Source organism: Equus asinus, chromosome 21 (assembly GCF_041296235.1).
Source record: "Equus asinus isolate D_3611 breed Donkey chromosome 21, EquAss-T2T_v2, whole genome shotgun sequence".
In the NCBI taxonomy this organism is placed as follows: Eukaryota; Metazoa; Chordata; class Mammalia; order Perissodactyla; family Equidae; genus Equus; species Equus asinus.
Genome location: NC_091810.1, coordinates 45,041,132 through 45,062,932, shown reverse-complemented (window position 1 = coordinate 45,062,932; position 21,801 = coordinate 45,041,132). Strand labels below are relative to the sequence as shown.

The 21,801-nt window shown below is 44.2% G+C and overlaps 1 protein-coding gene across 1 annotated transcript in view; it reads left to right on the top strand.

Moving 5' to 3' along the window:
* Window positions 1–21,801, top strand: part of CACNA2D3 (calcium voltage-gated channel auxiliary subunit alpha2delta 3) — an 824,272-nt gene that overhangs the window by 352,801 nt on the left and 449,670 nt on the right. The window lies entirely within an intron of this gene.

Genomic DNA, 21,801 nt, shown 5'->3' with positions numbered 1-21,801 from the left:
GCCCTGGGCCAGCACAGAATGCCAAGTGCTGGGGGAGAGACCCTGGCCGAGAACAGGATGAGATGAGAACCCCAGGCATTTCTGAAAAGGATCTTGCCTCAGTCTCTTTTCTCTCATTCTCTTTTCTCTCACTCAAATGGAAGAGCTGGAGCCTATTCTGTTGTTGTTATTATTATTGCCATTATTACTTTCACAACAGCAGCTGCCATGCATTGAGAGCTCACAGGTGCCCAGCACTCTGTTAACTCTGGAGAAGCCACTTAACCTCACGCACCTGTGAGACAGGGCTGTCTCCATCACACCTCAGTGAGGTTGCTATAGTGCTGGGCCTGAAAGAGAGGGGCATGTGTTAATAAATGCTCAGTAAACACTATGACTGATTCACAGCAATTATCTTCCCTCAATCCTATCCAGCTAAGTCTTGTTACCTTCATTTTGCAGACGAGGAAATTGAGGCAGAGAGAGAGATGGAGAGAGGGAGGGACAGAGGCACAGAGACATGGAGACAGAGGGATGCTAGGGTGTGGATCAGCACATATGAAGAGTTCCTGGATGGGCCACGCGAGTGATTAGGGTTAACTTGTCCTGGAACACTCCAGCCCCGGCTCCCGGTGCAGAGGCACAGCATGTGGTGGGAAGGAAGTGGGCTCTGGTACTTGAGGGCAGGGTTGAGTCTTTGCTCTCTCCTTCCCACACTGTATGACCTTGACCTTGGGGGGGGTGTACCTCACCCCTCCCCCATCCCTCACCTGCCCCTCTGTAAAATGAGGGTATTAATAGCGGCACCTCACAGGAGTCACTTATTCAACAAACATTTATTGGATACCTACTGTGTGCCATGCTCTGGCAGGGAACAGTTCCACCAGGGGTGCCCTGGAGACTCTGCTCGTATCTACCTAGACCACATGGGCAAGGACTTGAACCATGGTGAAGCTGAGTCTTGGCCGGATGCCTTGGGATCCTCCTGGAACAGGAGAGGGTGGGAGGCTTGGAAGGAGTGCTGAGAGGCCCCTTATCTTCTTGGGAGGCCGTCATGAGACAGTTCCCATCTCCTCCTGGGCTCTGATGAGGAGTGGGGCTCTCTGCCCTGCCCACCTCAGAACTGAGCTGCAGAATATAAAACCGCTTAGCAGCAATCTAGATTTGGCTCCTCAGCAACCGTTGTCCCACAGCTTGCATTGCAGTCATCTGGCCCCTTTTGTTTCAGGTCATTCTTTTTATTGTGTGAACAAGGACCACAGGGAGCTGACTGGCCCTGTAGCTTCCTTTCTCTGTCTAGGTAAGCAGTACACTGCCAAACCTAAAAGTGGCTCCTCAAATCAGTCAGGCCTTGGCTTTGCCCTGCTTTTCTGTGTATGTGAGCTTGACAGTGCCGAGCTGCAGTCTCTGCATATGCTGGAAAAGATAATGACTGTGGTTCTCTGCTCTCGTGGAGTTTCCAGCCTCACAGGGAGATGGTAAACAAACAAGTAAACACATACATAAATGCATAGATGCAAATGAAGCAGGTGCTAAGACCCTTTGACTCCCCTCCCCCACTTCCTTGGTTCTGGAATCTCAACCATGGTCTAGAGCAGGTGGTCATGTGAAGGACTCTCCACAGAAGCTTCTTGAGAATTTCCACTGTGCTCCGGGCACACGGACCAGGGATGCCTGATACCATGTTGGCCTGGCTCCTGGGCTGTCTCACCTTCTTGATGATTCTAAGAGGACAGGTAGCACATCATGGCAATGATAGAAACAGCTCACATGTGGCCAGGACACACTCTGCCCGCCCAGAGGCCAACGTTAGGGCCTCCCCACATCCCGAACAGGAGCTCCATGGGAGAAGCCTTGACTGACTTCCCTGTCACAGGGAAGATTATAGCCTGTGCCACGCAGCAAAAACTAATCCATCTGCACCCAACATCTTTGCTCTTTCCCTAAGTCTCTTCTGCAACCCTGTCCCTGGATCACCTTTTGCTCCTTTCCTCCCCTCGCTCTGCGCCATCAGCTCTGCCCTCAGCTGGCATCTCCCACTAGAATGATAAATGTTGCAGTTATGCCCACAAGGAGTGTGTATGGCTCCTTGAGCCCACCTCAAAGTTAGAGAGTAATAGCAGCTATTGTGTCTTGACTGCAGCCAGGCTAGGCCCTATGCCAAGCACCCTTCCCGAGGTATCGCTGATACCCACGGCCACAGTGGGAAGAAGACCTCATGTGCTCTCTTTTGCAGGGATTCACGGGAGCTCATACAGGTATGAGAGGGTTCGAGGGCACTCTGCCAATCAAGTGGGAATTGGAACTTGGAGTCTGAGGCGAGGTCCCTGTGCCGCATGGTTAGGTAACACCTAAGCAGGCTATGAGAGAGCACTGGCAAAGAATGGGGCTGCTGATCCAGCATGACAAACCTGACCTGGGAGGGTGGCTCCTTGGCCTTTGTTCTGGCCTGAGTCAGAAACTGCTGTGACATCCCATTGTTGAGAAGCAGCCTCAGATGCACCCACTCTCTTCCTCTCGTTCAGAGGTCTATGGTGGAGGGGCTTGTTCCTTTTCTATGACCCAAGCCTGGGACTGTGCTCTGCATTCCTCCTTCACCATCATTTCACACCCAGGTGTGCCCCATCCGGCCAAGCCACATGACCACCCTGTGTCCACGTGGGGGGTGGAGCCCGGGAGGTGGTCTGGCCTCTGATCCCAGATCTGCTGGGAACTGGCTTTGGACAAGTCACGTCACTCCCCAGGCCTTTCACATTGTTTAAGGACCTGCCAGCACTGCCATTGTCCACACTGTGGGCTGCCCTGTAGTACCCCAAGATGCTTGACTTTGAGCAATATTTGGCAAATTAGCTAATGTGGACACTAATCTCAACTCATTCATCGATGCATCTAATACCACCATGCTACGTATACATTCCCGGGACACTCAGTGGTTTTTTTTCTCCTTTCTTTTTCTTAATCCCTCTTTCCTCACCTTCCTCTCAGCTCCCCTTCAAGGACTCCTCAGTCCTCAGTGGAGGAGTCTGCATTAGGACATCCTCTCACAGTTAAGGAAAGAAACCATGCTGGCTGCTGCGCAGCCTCTTTCTTCAGCCTTCTTGGCTACAATCCTCCTCTGACAATGCAAAGGCGATTTGAGGATTCAGGGGAGCAGGGAGAGGATGCCAAGTGTCTGGGCATTCATCACTCCTCTCTCCAGGGAAGACTGACTTGACCCTAAAGACTTAGCCAGCATTCTGAGGAATTTGCTGTCATCCTGCACTGCCTTGTTTTCATTCCCCTTGGCCATCAGACAAAGATGCACAGAATCCTCGGGGCCCTCCATCTGGTTCTGTTCAAGACGCACCCATGTGTCTGTGAGATCCCAGGCTCACCTCTCGCAAATCCTGCACTTTGTTTGCACAATGGGACCTGAAGGGTCCACGTTCTGGATCTATGAATTTGTTTTTAGTTTAAACTTTTGGAAATGTCGTCTCAATAACTTACTTATTGTTTCTTTGCATTGGTTTCTGTCAATAAAATGTGGTCAAGAAGATCTATCTAGTGGCTCTGCTGCTAACCATGTGATCTTGGGCACGTTACTCAGCAGCTTAAGCTCAGTTTCCCCATCTGTGAGATGGGGATTACATTAGTATTCACCCGAGAATTGTTTTGAGAATCAAATGTGTTACTATACATGGATGTCTTAGAATAATTCCTGGCACATCCTGAGTGCTCAGCACTTGTTGACTGTGTTCATGTTCCACTACCTTTTAAAGGTGTTGCCTTGGGCAAATTCCTTAGGTTCTCTATTTCCCCAGTCTTCTCATTTGTAAATGTGCATAGAGCACCTATATCATAGAGGATTAGGTGAACCAAAGCATGGAAAGTGCTTAGCCAGACAAATGGGAAATGCAGCATACGTGGCCAGTGTCATTATTTTTAGGGAGATGTGTTTTTGAAATGGAACCTACTTTTCCCTTTTTCTATGGTAATTCTTAGTGAAATAAATTCTAGTGAACAGTTTGTGGTACTTTTTCCAGGACCATCAATCTTGCTTATATTCTGTTGTATTTTTAGTGTTTATGTCTGTGTGTGCACATGCACGTGTGGGCTGTGTGCATGAGTGTGATGTGTGTGTAAGTGGTTTCTTTTGCTGCTTGGGCGCTTGTGTGGTATGCATCCTGTTTCCATCTGAAGACTTGCGCCTCTTTGCCTTCCTTGGCTTTGCCTTCCCTGACCAATCCAAATTAACATTTCCACGTGGACACACACATATGACGACACTTACAACGGTTAAGTGTGTGTGAATGCTTTGAATATATCTCTTTTCAAAGCTTTATCTTTTCGAAATTGGTAAACTCAAGGCTGGGACAGGCAGCTCCCAGATGGTGAGCATGAGGGGTCTCTTCTTCTTGATTAAGGAAATTGTGAAGAAAAAGATGTGTTAAACTGTGAGACCGGTTTGATGTGTTGGAGAGCATTCTCAGAGTCAGCCAGTTTGTGGCCGGGTGTCTCAGGACAGGTGTGCAAACCTGCTAGGAGAAGGGCCTGCTACTGTGCTGAAAGAGATGAACCACCAACCATTTCACTCAGAAGGAGAAAAAGAGTTGAGCCTGGAAATCCTAAGAAGTGAAATTACCACCAGTTCCATTTGTAGTCATCTTGGAAGGGACAAGCTGCTGCCCTCGTGAGTTTTTGCCAAGAACAAATCCTGCCAGGCAAATCTCATCTCCTTCTCTAATCAAGTGGCGGTCAGGCTATTGAACATGGTGATTGTCCCAATTGTCCTTTTCACTCTAGCCTGCGGAGCTAGAGTCTTGGCAGTTCTTGGAAGTAATAAACTCTTACAAGAACATCCAATTCAGAAGCAGCCTCAAACTCCTGATGCTTTCCTGGACAAAAGTGTTTATGTTTCTGCTGGAGTCAACAGACTCATTACTGGTACATTTTCACCTGGAGTAAGAAACAGAAGTGAACTGTGAAGCCACTGCTAAATTGTATCTCTAATTGAAATACCAACTGTAAAATGAAATATAATTTGCCTTTATCTTCCTCTAGATACCGTAATGTTTTGAGTTTGTTTGGTACTATTCTAAGAAATAAAATGATCCTTTTTACCTGCTCATATTGTCTCATATGATGGTAATGTGAGAAATTGTCTATCAGGACTCATAATCTAATCATTGTCCAAAAGTATACATTTTTAAACAACCGAATTGTAGGACATTGTAGTGAGTTGAATAATGCTCCCCTCAAAAATTCATGTCCACTCAGAACATCAGAATGTGACCTTATTTGAAAATAGGGTCTTTGCAGACGTAATGAGTTAAGGATCTGGAGACGAGATCATACTGGATTTTAGGGTAGGCCCTAAATCCAATGACAGGTGTCCTTACAAGAAGAGAGGAAGGCACACAGAGAGGAGGGCCATGTACAGATAGAGATAGAGATTGGAGTTCTGCGTAGACAAGCCAAGGAATGCCAAGGTTTGCCAGCAACACCAGAAGGTAGAAGAGAGGCAAGGGGCAGTTTCTCCCTCATAGCCTGCAGCAAGAACCAGCCCTGTTAAGACCTAAATTTCAGACTTCTGGCCTCCAGAACTGTGCGAGAATAGATTTCTGTTGCTTTAAGCCACCCAGTTGGTGGAAGTTTGTTTGGGCAGCCCTAGGAAACTAGCACACTAGTCACGGCTCATCTGAGTCCTGTAAGATGGTTTCTCAAGTCACTTTTCTATGGGACTGCATGGGGAAGTGGACAGCATCAAGGTCATGAAAGACAAAGAAAGACTGAGGAGCTGTCCTGAATTAGAGGAGACTAAAGAGACAGGACAGCTAATGTAATGTGTGATCCTGGATTGGGCCTAGGCCCAGACAAAGGACATTGCGGGGGCTGTTGATGAAATTTAAATAAGACCTGTTGATGAGGTGGTAGTATTGTATCAGTGTTAGTGTGGTGGTTTTGATTATTGGATTGTGGTTAAGTAGGAGGTTAACATTTGGGGAAGGTAGGTGAAGGGTATATGGGACTTCTTTTTTCTAAAATAATTTTTGCAACTACTTTAAAGTCTGAAAGTATTCCATAATGATTTAAAACAGGAATACTGTTTGTTTATAGGAGAAAAATGAGCAAGAAAGAGGTTTGGGGGGATAACTTTGGACATGTTAAGAATGGTGAGCTGGCTCAGGTGTACATTTCTATGTGTACATTCACTGTGGGTACGTAGTAAAGACACAGGCATCGTTTCTCAGTGCACCAACACTTTCTCCTCACACTTGTGAGGAAATCATTTATTTTAAAGCAAATGCCTCTAAATACTTTGGGTACCAAAAATGTCACTCCTAAAAACAGACTCTTTTACTTCTCCCTGATTGAAATGGAATGCTATACTGCCACTGCAGATGAGGGAGATGTATGTGGCTTTGGAAATTGATAAATGTAACAAAAAGGGAGAGTTTAGGTCATAAAGGAGTGTGTACAGCACAGTTCCATTTTAGTACACACAAAATGTCTTTCCATAGATGGAGAAGGGAGTAGACGGTTTTATGTCAGATGTTCACAGTTGTTATCAGTGAGATTAAGGGGATTTTAATTTTCTTTCTGATTATTTGATTTTTTCCAAATATTGAGGATATTTTTGTTAATTAAATGAGAAGTTATTTTTGAAAAAGAAGAATAAAACTGTTTTTAGAGGGTAATTTCCACTGTTTCCCTCCCCAAAAAGAGCTCTGTGTTTGGTTTAAGATAAAAAGCCCCAAGTGGCAACTTCTTGCAGAACTCATTTATTATTCCACTCTCTCACCATGTAGGGCTGAGGCTGGGGCCCTGTCACTGTTCTCAAAGGTGGCCAGTGTGACAGCACAACCTGTTTTGGTGGTCTAATCATCTAATCAGAGTCTGAAATATCCAACTGAGGAACAGTCCTTGGCTCAAGACCTCAAGATTTTTTTTTTTTTTTGGAACCACTGTCTGTATTCTGTTTATCAAAAGGTCTTTCTCTTTGGCACAATTAAACAGATTTTAGCATTTGCAGTTGTGGGTCTTTAATATATTCATCCCAAGATGCCTTTGTGCATCTGTTATATATTTACATATTGTTTTTGCTAACAGTTTTGGAGAGATTTTAAACATTTGAACCTTTTTTTCCCCTAACTTTAAAGACAATGTCTGGAGAAAGTTAAGGACCCACAAAGTTATTAATTTTTTTACACCCCTCGTTGCGCTGTAGTCAGCTACTTTCAAGACGAAAGCGTCCATTTTTTCTTGTCCTTCTTTTCTTTCCTTTTCTTCTTAAATAGACTTTACATTACTCAAGAGGATTGGATTGACCCTCTGGTATGAATTTATACTGATCCCATATGCTAATTAACGATGCTTATCCCTAATTCAATTTTAAGAGATAAGATCTCCATATATACATGGTAGATGCACACTGTCTTAGAGAACAAATATTGAACAACTAAAAATTAAATTAAATATCTGTTTTAAGTAACATGTTTTCTCTTAAATATTTCTACCTTTTGTGATGAGTTATTGTTTTGAAACAAGTTTTGTTATCCTCCCTTCGCATTTTTTGTTTTTGTTGTTGATACCGCCCATCTCCTGACCTCCCAGCAACCACCCTAGCCATCTTTGTTTTGACCTTGTAAACTTCGACGTGATATCATGGATTGTTCTTGCTTTGGGACATTTCATGAGTAACATAGCTTTCAGTTCTTACAAACACTTTGTTATATTCTAATCATGTAAACACTATCAAAATAGCAGCAAGTTTAAATTTACATGTCGTTTAATTCACATGCAAAATAGAACCAAACTATTTTAAAATAATCAGAGACCAAAGGGCAAAATGATGGCAGATTAAATAAAAAAGCTAAATTGGATACTAGCTCCATAGATGGCTTGTCTTATTTCTAGTTAGCTCCTATAATAAAATTAGTCATCAAATGTGTTAAGACTCCAAAATGTTACTGGAGTTTTTATTTACTGTGTACTTCTGGCAGTTTAACATATGTTCCAAACTATTTAATCAGACTACCATTATTATATAAAATTTTTAGCATCTTTATTACTAGAAGATCTTTCTGAATAAGTTTATTTCTGCAAATATGAAAATAATCAAGTTTGGACTACTAAAATTTTTAAGAAAAGATTTTTCAAACCTTGGCTTAAAAGCATGCTCTTATTTAAACAATTCTAGCTAAAATCTGTAAGTAGCTCTGTCCTTGAAGATTTTGGGGGATCAACTTCCATTTCTGAAAGCCTGTCTTTGTCATCCATCATTTCTGTAGCAGCTGGCTTCTTCCTTTCTTGGTGCAGTTCCTGTTAAATATGTATGGCTTGGTTGGTTTTATTTTAGCAGCAATAACGTTTTCTTCTTTTTCATTGTTATTTGTGGCATGTAATCTACTGGACTTGCAGGATTATTTCCCATGAAGCACTTCTTTCTCTCTAATTTTATCTTTGCATTCCAAGAGATCCATCTTTTGCATTAAACTTTCCTTGATAAAATTCCTTCTATCTGCCATGCAATTTTAGAATGCTCAAAAAACTGCTTGTACACCAGTATGGTATGGAAATGCTTCACTTGGGGAATGATCCTGCCAAATTTGAATTCTTTGACTGAATTAGTGCTTGGTGAAATCCTGAGTCACATGGGTTTTGTGGCCTTTGAGATGACATTTGGGTGTTTGTGACCATATTGGAAACTTGGAGGAGATGTTTATGGTTTGGCACACTTACCTCCTCTTCCCGCTAGTGGCACCCTGAATTTCTTTCAGGAACCCATCCTTCATGGCTGCTGGGCTTGACTTCAGACCCAAGGCTTAACAGATTTAAGCCGACCCATCAGTATGCCCCGTTCCTCTCCTGTGCTGACTAGTTCAGAGAGGGGTTTACAAAGGTCAAAGTCAATGAAAAGTCAGGAGGTGTTTGAAGATCTCACATTCTCCCCCGAGTAGAGTGGGGAAAGATTGACAACTCTAAGTGCTGCTACAGTTTTGGGGCCCTGTAAGCGGAAAGGCTGGAGATGCTGGGGTAAGGGCTGTAGGGTGAAAGGCCAGGGTGTATGAAAGGAAGGATCTGAGGATGGAGCCAACTTAGTAGGATGCAGAATAGAAAGAAAGATAGAAACCAGGTCCTTGGTGAAACCATTGGTAATCTCTGGATCAATCTACACTTTAAGCCATTTCTACCCCTCATCTTTTTAGTTCTATGGTCTAGTATTTTTTAAGGTATTTTGAGTAGGGTGTTTGGTTTCTTAAATTAGAAAGATTTCCGACTTGAAGATGTAGAGGGTGCGTTGATATAATTACAGCAGAAACACTCAAGTATCCTCCAATAAGCAACTGAGTGAATTAATTAATGTTCTCCCATTTCTTCTCCCATCAGTAAAACACTTTCTCTGGTTTCTAGAGCATGCTGAATTCCCACAGCTAGCAAATTTCCCCTGATACTCAAAAGGCCATGGTCCTACATGCACTGATTGGCTAAGTGTCAAAAGAAGGTGTTTGATGTATTATTTTAAAAATGATTCCTTGCTCTAATCCTTTTTGGCTAACCAACCAACTGCACATCGTGATCATATAAGAGATCAAGGTGCACATGCAGTCAATCAATTCCATCCCCTATGGAATGGGGTGGGTTATAAATGGGGTGCCCATCCATTCTGGGTTGCCAAGGATAGACCCGCTTTACAGTGGTAGTCCCTATATATCAATAAAAAGACCCCTTCCCAAAAGGGATCCAGTTTGGATGATAAATTGCATGGTCATCCTAGTTATAAATCACTTAATCAAACTGAACCTATACCCTTTGATTTTTGTGAGCCATTATGTGATCAGAGGAGGGACTTTCAAGCATCAGTCCCTGCCACTCAGGACTTAGTGTGCCCCAGCTATTGAAGGTCCATAAACTCAATCATTTGGTCTCAATTGATTTGGCCCAACTGCTATTGTTCAACAAGCCAAAGAAGTAGTTGATAAAAGAACTTGTAGGGTGAATGAGGTCTGGTGGAAAGGTGGCTGGTGCCTCCTTGTTAATAGTTCTTGGTGAGCATTATTGGAAGCTGGCATTATTCCTAGTGTGTATCACGCTCTTTGGGAGCTCTTTGAACTTCCGGTGGGTACAGTCCAGGGGAGTTTACGACCTGTAGATCTTCACATGAAACTGGGCATCAAAAGCAAATTCTTATAATGTTCTAACCATGTGAACCCAGTTCCCTGGTGCCATATCCATCAAAACCACCTTGGCACGAAATTGGCTTCCTTCCTGCAGCTCTGTGAGAGGGCAGACCTTCCGTGCACTTTACTTGCAGAGAACATCGTCTGCTAATTTGAGCGTCTTTCTGAACTTTCTCAAACCTACTTCTGATTCCTACTTACATGCTCCCAGGGGTGTAGAGTTAGAAATGCCCTTTGTTACGTGACCACATGTACCTTTTCATAGTCTTGGGGCTAAATGGCTCCAGGAGTTTGTCAGTTTCAGAGCGGGAAGACATATGGAGGATTTTATTAAAGAATAAAACCACAGTTTTCATTATACAAGGAATGTGTTCATATGTCACCTGCCATCCCATGCACTGGTCTGGACACTGCTAAGGTTCTGGTGTGAGTTACCCCGGAGGGAAACTGTGGGAGGAGATGGTGAGCGTTGCTGCTTTGAGCCATTGGAGCTGCATTTCTCCAGCCCTAGCCATTCATGGGCCACACTCATGACTTCATCTGCTTCTGCCCAACACCTGTGTCATTGCTTAATGCTTCTCTTTAAATAGGCTACTCTTTATTTTTAGCTAAATAAATTAAGCCTTATTCTGAGCAATAATCTGAGCACCCATGGGTTCGACGTATCAGTTAAAATTTCTCTAACTACAAAAGTCTTTGTGTTCCACCAGGAATCATTTACCTAGGCTGGCTTGTAGGGTGTGTGTGTGTGTGTTGGGAGGGGGTGAAGGCAGGGCATAAGCCCATTTCCATCCATTCCTTTCCTTCAAGAAAGAGGAAATTAAGATTTCTTTATTCCCATTGTCTGTTATAGCCCAGATCTCTGGCAGCAACATTCTGTTTGAAAAGGGGTGCTCCTCTCCTAGGAATTTAAAAGCACAGTAAGGCACAAAAGACCCTAAGGCTAGACCTGGTCATTCTGATCTTCAGCCCAGGCCACGCATTAGACATCATTCCCTTCCTCGCCCTATTGCTTCCGGTGATGAAAACCAAGGCTCCTGGGCATCTCAGAGGATGACAAGACATCCTGGTACAGGGAGGAGATTATATCTACACCCCATGACCACGACCATCCCCGTCCTCGCCACCACTGTGTTGCCATTAAATCAATGACAGCACAGGCGTGAGTAGGATTTGCAGCTGGAGCGTGGAACGAAGGCATTCTTTGGTCCTCCTCAAGGCTCACCTCAAAGCTCCTTTCTGTTGGACCTTGCCCTCCAGGTGGCTCACTTCCCTTCTTCCTCACTCAAAACTCACCTTGTCTTTCTCATCCGCAAGCCGGTTTTTCAGGTTGGTACCACTGTGACAGCTCTTCAAAACAGTGCAGAATACAAATTCCTTTCCATGCCCCGCCCTCATGCCCCCCCCACCCCCCGCCTCTCTGGAAAACCCAGATTCTAGACTGCATGTTGTCTCTTCAGTATAAATCTTATAGCAGAGGCAGGAGAGCCAGCTCTCAGCCTTTGGGTGTTGATAACACACAGCAAAGTTAAACTTGGCTCCATTTCCCTTTTGGAATGTCCGTAATCCACTTATCTCCCTGCGTGTGATTTCTGGGCCCACTGCAGTGGCGATATGCCAGTCTGCTACCCCACTTCCTTGCCGGCAACCCTCTGCTCCCTCTCCCTCCTCGCTTTAGCGCCACCTTCCTTTGTTCAGCCCGCAGCTCTGTCTTCACACCAGCAATATCCCTGACAGCTCCTTAATTGCTACATGCATTTGTACGTTCTCTGGCAATTATATTTCAGACCCTGTCAGGGTACCTGCTAGCCTCGGGGCTGTGTTTATATTAAATATCAATAAAAAGCTGATAGCATCAGCACAGATGGCAGGCTCACAAAATCGTATTTTACTGGGAGCCAGGCCTGTCGGAAGATGGAAGGAAGGCATGTTTAAATTTCTTTCTCTCTTCTGAAAGGTTGAAATGAGAGGAGACTTTCTGAGTGAGTATCAGGAATGGGTTCTTACTAAATGATGACAGCTATGTATTCTCTAACTAGGTGTTGTCCTTTATTGTGTGTGACTTGTCATAATATCAGTTTTCTGCAGAAACAGTTCTTTTATGTGGCCTCCCATGGAGCATAGGACAAGTCTTCAAATATCCTAGATATTTTTAAGTGCTTATTGACTGAATGGGTAAGAGTTTACTTGGCTTTGCCTTGAGGGGGGAGTTTGGGACAGAGGCACAGGGCTAAGTGGCTCTGATCCCCACCTCGCCCTCCATCCCACATCCCCTCCACCGCCCTCCACTGAGGGACACCTTAGGTGAATAGACAAACTGGTCCCTCACTGGTTGTGTGATCTTTCCCTTGCCAGACCTTGGTCCCTCATCCTTCAGAAATAGTATGGGCCTTCCCAGGAGCTGGGAGAATGAAGGAGAATGAGGGGTGTAGGGCAGCTGGCACTGTGTGGGGGCATAGCAGGACCCAGCAAGAGGCCTCGCTGAAGATTGCCAACACCCAAATGTGGGTGGTCGAGGATTTCCTTTTCTTATCATTTCCATTCTTTCACGCTGCTTGTGAATAACTTTTGTTGATTGGAGACACACTGCAAGAATGGCTGGGAGGGATGTACGTTCTGAGGTTTGTTACAACAGAGAAATTGGTGTTAGCAAATCTGTGACAACCCAACTGTTTGGGAACAAACCCTTCCCTGTTGCCGACAATAGATTGTCCCATTTGTACGTGATCTAAGGAGCACGCCAGCCCCTCTTGGGCTAAGTCCTCCATGGTGCAGTACTCTGGAGTACTGTTCCCCAGGCTTTCTGCTGCTGGGGACTCACTGCTTGGATGCTGGGACGATGAAGAAGAGAGCTTCTACCTCTGGCATAAATGCCTGTCTTCAGATTGCAAAACCTGGACTAACTCATGTTTGGTGAGCAGGTCCTCTCTAGATACCACGGGCTTCTCTCCCTCTGCCACCCTAGTGCAGGCCCTGTCATGTCCCCCTGAATGACTGTAGGAGCCACTAAACATTCCTTCCACCCTCACCACCTGCCCCCTCTTGGTTGCTCTCAAAATGGCAAAGGTGAGTACCTGCGCTCACTTCAAACCCTCCAGGGGCCTCCATTGCTCTTGAGATTGAGAGCAGATTGCAGACCAGGGTCTTCACGGCCCTGCTGGGTCCCTCCAGCCCTCTCCCACCCCAGCCTCCTTTTTGGAGGCTGCCTCTCTCCATTCCAGGCATTTGAACTTGCAGTTGGCACTGCCAGGACCACTCTTCCCCATCTCCTTTAATGCCTGTTCATTCTGCAGATTCCAGCTTGATCAATGCTGTGTTGGGAAGACTTCTCCAAGACCATGTTCCCTTACATCACATTTTGCCCCTTCTTATACTAATCACGACTGTAATTTTACACATAATTAGATAGTTACTGGATTCTCTGCTTCTACCGTGGACTTCATGCTCCATTGGGTTAGAGGGCATGTCTGGTTTTGCCCACTGCTTTATCCCAAAATCCTAGCACAGTTCCTGGAACACAGTAGGAATTCAGCAAATATTTTCTCAATGAATGAATAAATGCATACTACATCTAATGCAGGTACTAAATGTATTAGAAAATATGACATGATTTACACCTTTTGAACAGATTGTCCAGTGGTAGTAGGAACAACTATAGTAAATGAAACAATAGAGGACAAGAAAGGAAGAACCTCAGTGAGATTGGCCGGGGTGCAGATAAGGTGGATGGTGGGAGCTGGAAGGGGAGTATCTTTGAAAGGGGATCCTGGGCCAGATCAGACTGGCTTGGAGCCCAAGCTCCAAGGGTAGGGTGGAGCCTCTGCATGATGGGTTAGCAGGGACTGCCAATGCTTCTGGAGCAGCGTGGGCCATCTGGCCGTGGTATTCAGCACGAATTTGAGAGCAGGACGCTGAGTTCCAGGGAGCTGCTGTGAGAGTTTTGTAAGGCTGACGGTCTGGTGCCTGTTGGTGGGAAAAGGGTGACTCTGTGTTCACCCAATCTCCAAACCTGGCCAAGAGGAGTTTTATTCCCTTTCCAACTAGAGCAAACTTCAGGAAGTTGGTGCTCTGACTCTTCAGCTTTTTGTGAGAGACCTCCAGGGAGACTCAGTGGGAAAGTATCACAGAGCAAATGAGCTGTTTTGATTTAGTGAATGCCAACTTAACTAAGATTTGTCAGATGCCATTTTAGAATCAGAAGCCCCTTGAGATGTGCTTATCTTTACGCTAGAATGTTTTATTCAAGATTTTACGCCTTGTAAATGTCCCCTCTGCATGCAGACCCCAAATCCAAATGCCGATGGTGATGAAATCGCCTCACTGGCGGCTTTGCAGCAGAGATCCTGAGGTGGACGCGTTAGGGACTCTTGCACAGGGGCTCTGCACTGGTCGGCAGCAGTACCTTATCTTTATCCACCACGTCCCCTTGAACTCACGCACATGTCTCGAGCATCAGGTGTAAAGATGCCATGTCAGGGCCCAAAGAAAGCGTGATCCCAGCTCCCCTCCCCAGGGACCACCCACTTCATTCATTTATTGGCAGTTGGGGGCAGACAACCTGCTCTGAGCCACATGTTACCTGGTGTCTAGACTGCGCCTCTGTGCCACCCCTTTTCCCCCCCCCCTACTTACTGTCTGGTAGGTAGTAAACAGAATTCAAGGCTTCCATTCAAGTCTTCTTCCATCTAATAGTTGGGACAAGGTGATATATGTGGGCAACAGACTTCAATGCCCTGAGGACCTGTTTCCTCATCTGTAAAATGGGGCTAGGAAGAGTAGTTGTTAACTGCCTGGAAAGGGTCCTATATAGTGTGTGGCACATTGTAAGTGTTCCAGAAATGGCAATCCCTGCTGCTACCATCATCATGGTCATCATCATCATTATTAAAATCATCAAAATCATTATTTCGATTTCTATCCTATAATTTTCTTCTTTATATCCCTGACAAAGACTTGGGATGGTTTATTCTAGGAGAATAAGGAGTGACAAGGAGGAAGAAATGCAGTTTTCACCACGAAATTTAAAATATGTTAAGGGAGGAGGACTATTTAAAATGGATATATTTAAGGTAATAAAAACAAATAAACAAGTTGAGTCATTGACGTGAAATCTCACTGGGGAATTGACCCTGAAGTCTAGCACACTGAAGTGACAGGCTGAGAGAGTTTGGAGGACCCTTTAGGACTTGCCAAACTGATAAGTATGTTTACTGAATATTTTGCTTCCCTGCTCCATCCAGAGTGGTTCAGCATCGGGCCATGAGTCCTCTTGGTCCCTCTGGTCCCAGGGCTGCCAGAAATTGGCTCCAGCTTTGTGAAAAGCAACATGCATTTGCTATCTAGCATATCACTAAGTTTAGAGGAAGGGTAAATATTTGGCAAGTAAACCCATTTTATAATTCAACACACATTAAGGGCTATTTTCCAATACATATAAGTGCTTAATAATTAGCATCAAAACTATTCATTATTTAATCTATGATGTATTTAGAATGAATGGGAGAGATGTCATTTACTTGCTGAAATGGGAGACATGAAAACTATCCAGCCATTCTCCTCTTGAATGTGGTCCAACATGCAGCGCTGAGGAGGACTCCTGTGTGGGTTCAGTGTCTCTCCGTGCCTGGTATAATTTCATAGTCAGGAGACACACACCTTCAAAGACCTTTAGAAAAGCCCAAGATCCTTCCTCTAGCCTTGTTCAAGGCAGGAAATACCTTTCTTACAAGCTCCACACTTCAAAAACCCAATTGAACCTGAACTCAGTCCCTTCCCTTCAAACAATGGTTTTTGAGTAACAGTAGTTTGTAATTTTATATTAGCCTATAATTGTTCATGTACACTCAGATTCTCTAGAAATGGACCCGTATTTTGTAGTAGAAAATGACGAGTTTAAATTAATACAGTGCTGCTAATTCACGGAGAGTAAATGATATTGAGAAGAAAGGTGGAGTGCCTATCGGATGACTTTGAGGTCTGGAGAGGAAACTCAAGTGCTAAGTCATCCATAAAGATCCTGATTGCTTGAAGGATGTGTCTTGGAAAGAGGGAACAGGCTGTGCTTGCTAGAGATCTCGGAAGAAAAGAAACTTGATTTTAGAACCGTGAATAAAAGTGTGATGGGCTTTGGCGCTGGTGGAGCACAGATTATGCCTCTTAGAAAATGCATGCTTGGCAGGAAGCTTCACCAATCTGCTAAAGTCCTCAACGTGGCCTGCCCACCTCTCCAGGCCCATCTCATACCTCTCCCCCTTGCCTACAGGGCTCCAGCAACATTTCTCACCTTGCTGTTCCCCAAGACACCGGTTTCTTCCCGGCTCAGGGCTTTAGAACTTACTGTTCCCTCTGCTTAGAAAGCTCTTGTTGGCCAAGGCATTTTTGAGCTGACACTTTCTCGGCGTCCATCTCTCTTCTCAAAGTAGTCATCTTTGACCACCCAATTTGAGTAACTCCCCTTCCACCTCTCTACATACAGTAACTCTCAAGCCTACCATCCTTTTATTATTTTCTTTGTCGCACCCATTTCTATTTGGATTCTCATTTATTTATCCATTGTCTTGCCCCTTCTCAGACTGGAATGTCAGCTTCATGGTTTGTCTGGTGCACTGCTGAATGCCTGATACAATAGGTGCTCAATAAATATTCATTGAAGGAACAAATGAATGAGGAGTCATTGAGAGTGTTGTGCCCTGACAATTTGAGGCAGGGAGGAGGAGACTTAGGTGAAGCCTCCCCTGGAGAGTCTTAGGACAGCTGAACTGCCCTGGGTGGGATTTGGGGTCCCACCACAGAGCTGCGCCTCGTGACGTACCCGCTAACGGTTATGGGGCCCGCCCCCTGCTGAGCGCCCTGCATGCCCTGTCTCAGCAGCCTTTGAGGGAGGGCTGTGCCATCTGCCTTCTACAGATGAGGACCCTGGGGCTCAGGGAAGCTAAGTCACAAGCCCAAGGCCATTAGCTAACAAGTGCCAAGTGAGGTCTCAGACCTGGGACATCACCTCCAAAGCCCGAGTTCCAGGCTGTGCACCACACTCTTGGTGTGCTACCCAGCAACACTCGCTGCAGAGGACAGGGATGACAGTGGGGAACTCTTCTTGGGGACTTATTTATCCATTTACTAATGCACAGAGTAAACAACGGTCCATATTTATGGAGCATTTTGTATGTGCCATTTGCTCTGCTAAGTGCTTCCATCTGTTAATTTGCCTGAACCCCAGGGGCTGATCATCTCAGGGAGGACTCAGGAGAGTGGGACTCGTGCCTCAAGTATGATGACAAGGGGGCTACTCATTCACAGAGACAGAACTAAAATGGCAAGGTGTGTGAGTGTGTGTAGGACGGGTGTGCAAGCTGTAACACCAGGTGACCCCCATGTAGCAAAGTGCATGCCTGGGCAAAGCACAGGTGAGAGGGGTTACTTGGGCAGGAATAAGAGAAGGAAACCACAAACGTGATTTTGCTATGGGTTCTAGGATAAGTTACAAAGACAGAGCTGGGATGTGCAGCACTTTTCAGATACAAATTGCAAATTGATCTCAAAGGTGGTGTGGGACACTTACTCTCTAAACATCTGCTAGTAGTCTGTTTCCTAAAAGCCGCACATCTGATAAATTTTTGACTGGCATCGGATGTAACAATCTCTCAGACGGTAGTGGATAAACCTCATTGGCTGTAATACTGCCACCACAGGCCCGTGAAAAGATGTTCGATGTCACTAATTATTAGGGAAATACAAATCGAAACCACAATGAGCTATCATTTCACACCCATTGAATGGCTATTATCAAAAAGACAAGAAATAACAAGTATTGGAGAGGATGTGGAGAAAAGAGAACCCTTATACACTGTTGATGGGAATGCAAATTGGTGTGGCCACTATGGAAAACAGTATGGAGATTTCCCCCAAAATTAAAAATAGAACTACCATATGATCCAGCAATTCCACTTCTGGGTATTTATCCAAAGGAAAGGAAATGACTATTTCAAAAAGATATCTGCACTCCCATGTTATTGCAGCACTATTTACAATAGCCAAGGTGTGGAAACAACCTAAGTGTCCATCGACGGATGAATGGATAAAGAAAATGTGCCATATACAATGGCATATCATTCGACCATAAAAAAGAAGGAAATTTTGCCATTTGTGACAACATGAATGTAACTTGAAGGCATTACGCTAAGAAAAAAGAGAAAGACAAATACTATATGATATCTCTTATATATGGAATCTAAAAAAAACCCAAAACCCAGACTCATAGGTACAGAAAACAGATTGATGGTTCCCAGAGGTGGAAGTGAGGGATGGGCAAAATGGGTAAAGAGGGTCAATTGTATGGTGACTGATAGAAACTAGATTTTAGTGATGAGCACGCTGTAGTGTATACAGAAGTTGGATTATAATTACACATGAAACTCATATAATGTTATAAACCAGTCTTAGCTCAATTAAAAAAAGGAAGATAGAGAAAATAGAAAACATAAAGAACTTCTATTCCTGGATTTCATATTGACCAATATGAATAACAAGTTGATGTGGAATGGACAGGAACATTGGGGAAAATGACTGTGTTATGTGCAGTTTACTTTGTCGAGCAGAGAAGGCTGAGCATTGACACATACACTAGACATTAAGGAAAATGGTTTGAATCCAGTTTGGTGCATTACAGGTAGGACCCATTGACAGAGGTCATGAAGAACGGTAAGCTCATAAAATTATGATGCAGATGTGAAAATCTAAATTGTTCCCATAAAGAAGAAAGGGGAGAAGGCCTTTAACCCTCTTTCACAGGGTAAAAAGCCTACACTTATTAAACTTAGATTTCAAAAAGGATACTTACAAACCATGAAATATGGGTGTGTTGTATAGGATAATTAAGAAAGTACATGTGCGTTCATTGAGTTGAATAGTGGCTTCCAACACATCCTTTGAATGTGACCTCATTTGGAAATAGGGTCTTTGCGGATTTAATTAAGTTAAAGATTTTTGAGATGAGATCATCTTGAATTTAGGGTGGACCCTAAATCCAATGACTGATTTCCTTAAAGAAAAAGGAGACGGAGATTTGACACAGAGACACACAGAGGGCAAAGGCCATGTGGAGATGGAGGCAGAAATCAGAGTGAGGCATCTATGAAGCACGAACAACTAGGATTGCTGGTGACCACAGAAGCTAGAAGCATGGAACAGATTCTTCCTCAGGGCCTCCAGAAGGAGCCACTCCTGCCAACACCTTCATTTTGGACTTTTAGCCTCTGGAATAAATTTCTGTTGTTCTAAGCCACCTGGTTTGTGGTGTTTTGTTGCAGCAGCCACAGGAAGCTAATACAGTACATTAAACCCCTGTGAAGATTAAGGGTGGAGGTGGAAACCAAATGTCAGGTTCATCTAAAACTCTTGAAGAATCCTAAAAGAAGCAAAAGGGGCTTTTAAAAAATCTTGAAACAAAATACAAATAAGCAGAAAGGTAAGCCTGCTGCTTAGGAGGATGCTGTCATTTTCATAAGTGACCAAAAGAAAGAATATCTGCTCAGCAGCCGTAGAGGGAACATCAGGCTGGGGTGCTGGTCCGTACCCCAACACAGAGTTCACCTCCTCTCAGTAGATAGTGGAAGGGGTTGGGGACCTGGGTACACAGGTGCAATGGCAAGCACTGACCATTTGGGCTACTTCACTTCCGCTCTCTGACAATGATACTGGGAAAACCATTCTTAACTTGTCTTTTTTTACCTAAACATTTATATGAAGGCCCCACGTAATAATATCACCATTTTCCTGGGTGTTTTTTTCCATCTCTTAGATGGCTGCAACAATGGACAATGAGTCAAGATTTTCCTTTTTATTAAAATTGCTTGCAAAATCAATACACTGTGGTTATTTTACAAGCCAGAGGGAGTATTTCAAATAATTGATCAAATGGGTGTGTGACATAACCCCCCCCCCCATTTTAACCAGACCTTATTTTTAAGTGATTCTGCTTCCGTTGTTCACCATGCCCTACAAAAATTGAAGCCCCCTTTTCTTGAAGAGACATAATTTCAGAGATTTGGTTTCGAAATGAAGTGGATGAAATGATCCTCAGACACCACAAGTCTTTTGGATTTCTGAGGATGATCACAGTTTTCCAGGGGGGCAATCTTAGGTTTCCAGGACCACCTGGAGTCATGGGCAGCCTTTTCCTACGCCCAAAGAAACCACACTCAAGACAAATTGTCTAACTGGAAACCGTTTGACTCCTTAACATGTTGAGACAGTGAGCTAGTGAAATGGAATTTTTGCTTCTAATTGTGGAAGGTTTTTATATGACGCCAGCATAATTGAGGCCATTGATGGAGGAAGCAAGAATCATGGATTTTTCAGTGTCATTATTGTATTTGCATCTTTGTGGATTAATTTAAGTGGGTTTTGCAGCAGGGAGTGAGTCACGATAATTATTGTCAAGCTTGGACAGGAACAATAAAGGGCTCCATTTTCCAGGATTGTGAAGATAAAGTCTTTCTCCAAATTACTTTGTGGTAAAAGATTGAATTGGTCATTTTTGCTCTTCTAGCCTATGATGTAGTTTATTATAATTTATAAGAGTTAGAGCATCTACCCCTGAGATGAGAGTCAGAATCGCAATTGCCTGTTGAATTCAAGTGATCTGCAAAAATAAGGCAGGCCGAAGGTAAGACAGTAAGACAAGATGCTGTGTCTGCCTGCTGGGTTCAGAGCCATTTCATAGGCTTAGACCTTTCCAGATGAGCATCTTGCTGGCAAAGGGCAGGCAGCTGTGGAAGAGGGATGGGGCATGCTGGTACCAATAGTGTTTCCTTGTCAGTGTACCTAATTTACGTGAACATTTCTAGCATTATTTTGCTCATTGGCTTGCTGTAAGACCTGAGGACTGGAGTGACCAAATCTGGCCGCATCCCCAATCTGTGTAGTATGGAGGAATCTTTGGAATAAGGGTGTCACGGTGGGATTGCTGTGACTTGGCATCCCACAGGGAATTCTGGTGAGGGAGCGGGACTTCAGGCCAGCTCCATTGATGGCTTTGTGAATGCCTTTTGCCATTAGTCCTTTTCTGTCAATTTGTTTAACCTTCCAAACAGTTTTTGAGGTGGGTACTATTATGCCTGTTTTACAAATAAGGAAACCACAGATCAGAGGCTTTGCCACTTACAAGTTGGGTGCTTTTAGGAAAGAACGTAAGTTCCTGGTGTTCAGTTTCTCCTTGTATAGCATAGAGGAGAGCGGTGGCACCTGCCTTGGAGCGCTGTGGTAGTGGGGATAGGAGATAAGATAAGCACAGTGCCTGTACCACAGGAAGGACTCAAATGTTTCTCCTCCTCTTCCTAGTTATTAATGTGCTCATCCTATTCTCATTCTCACTCTCATCATACTGGGACTGGACAACTATCTCCCCTCTTAGAACGGATGTTGTTTAATGTGGCATCATTTGGAAACAGGAGCTTCACAGGTTAAAAAAACAAAAAGTAAACAGTCGCAGAGCACCTCAGTGATCCACCTTGCTTCAACCAGTCTGCGAGAAATACTTATTTATTCTCCCTCTTTGTCTTTACCCTTAATTCTTATCTATAGACAGAAGCCAAGGGCTCATCTTTAGGCTGCCAAGGGTGAGGAAAAGAGATTGTTCTCATGGGATAGCAGGGCAGAAGAGTAG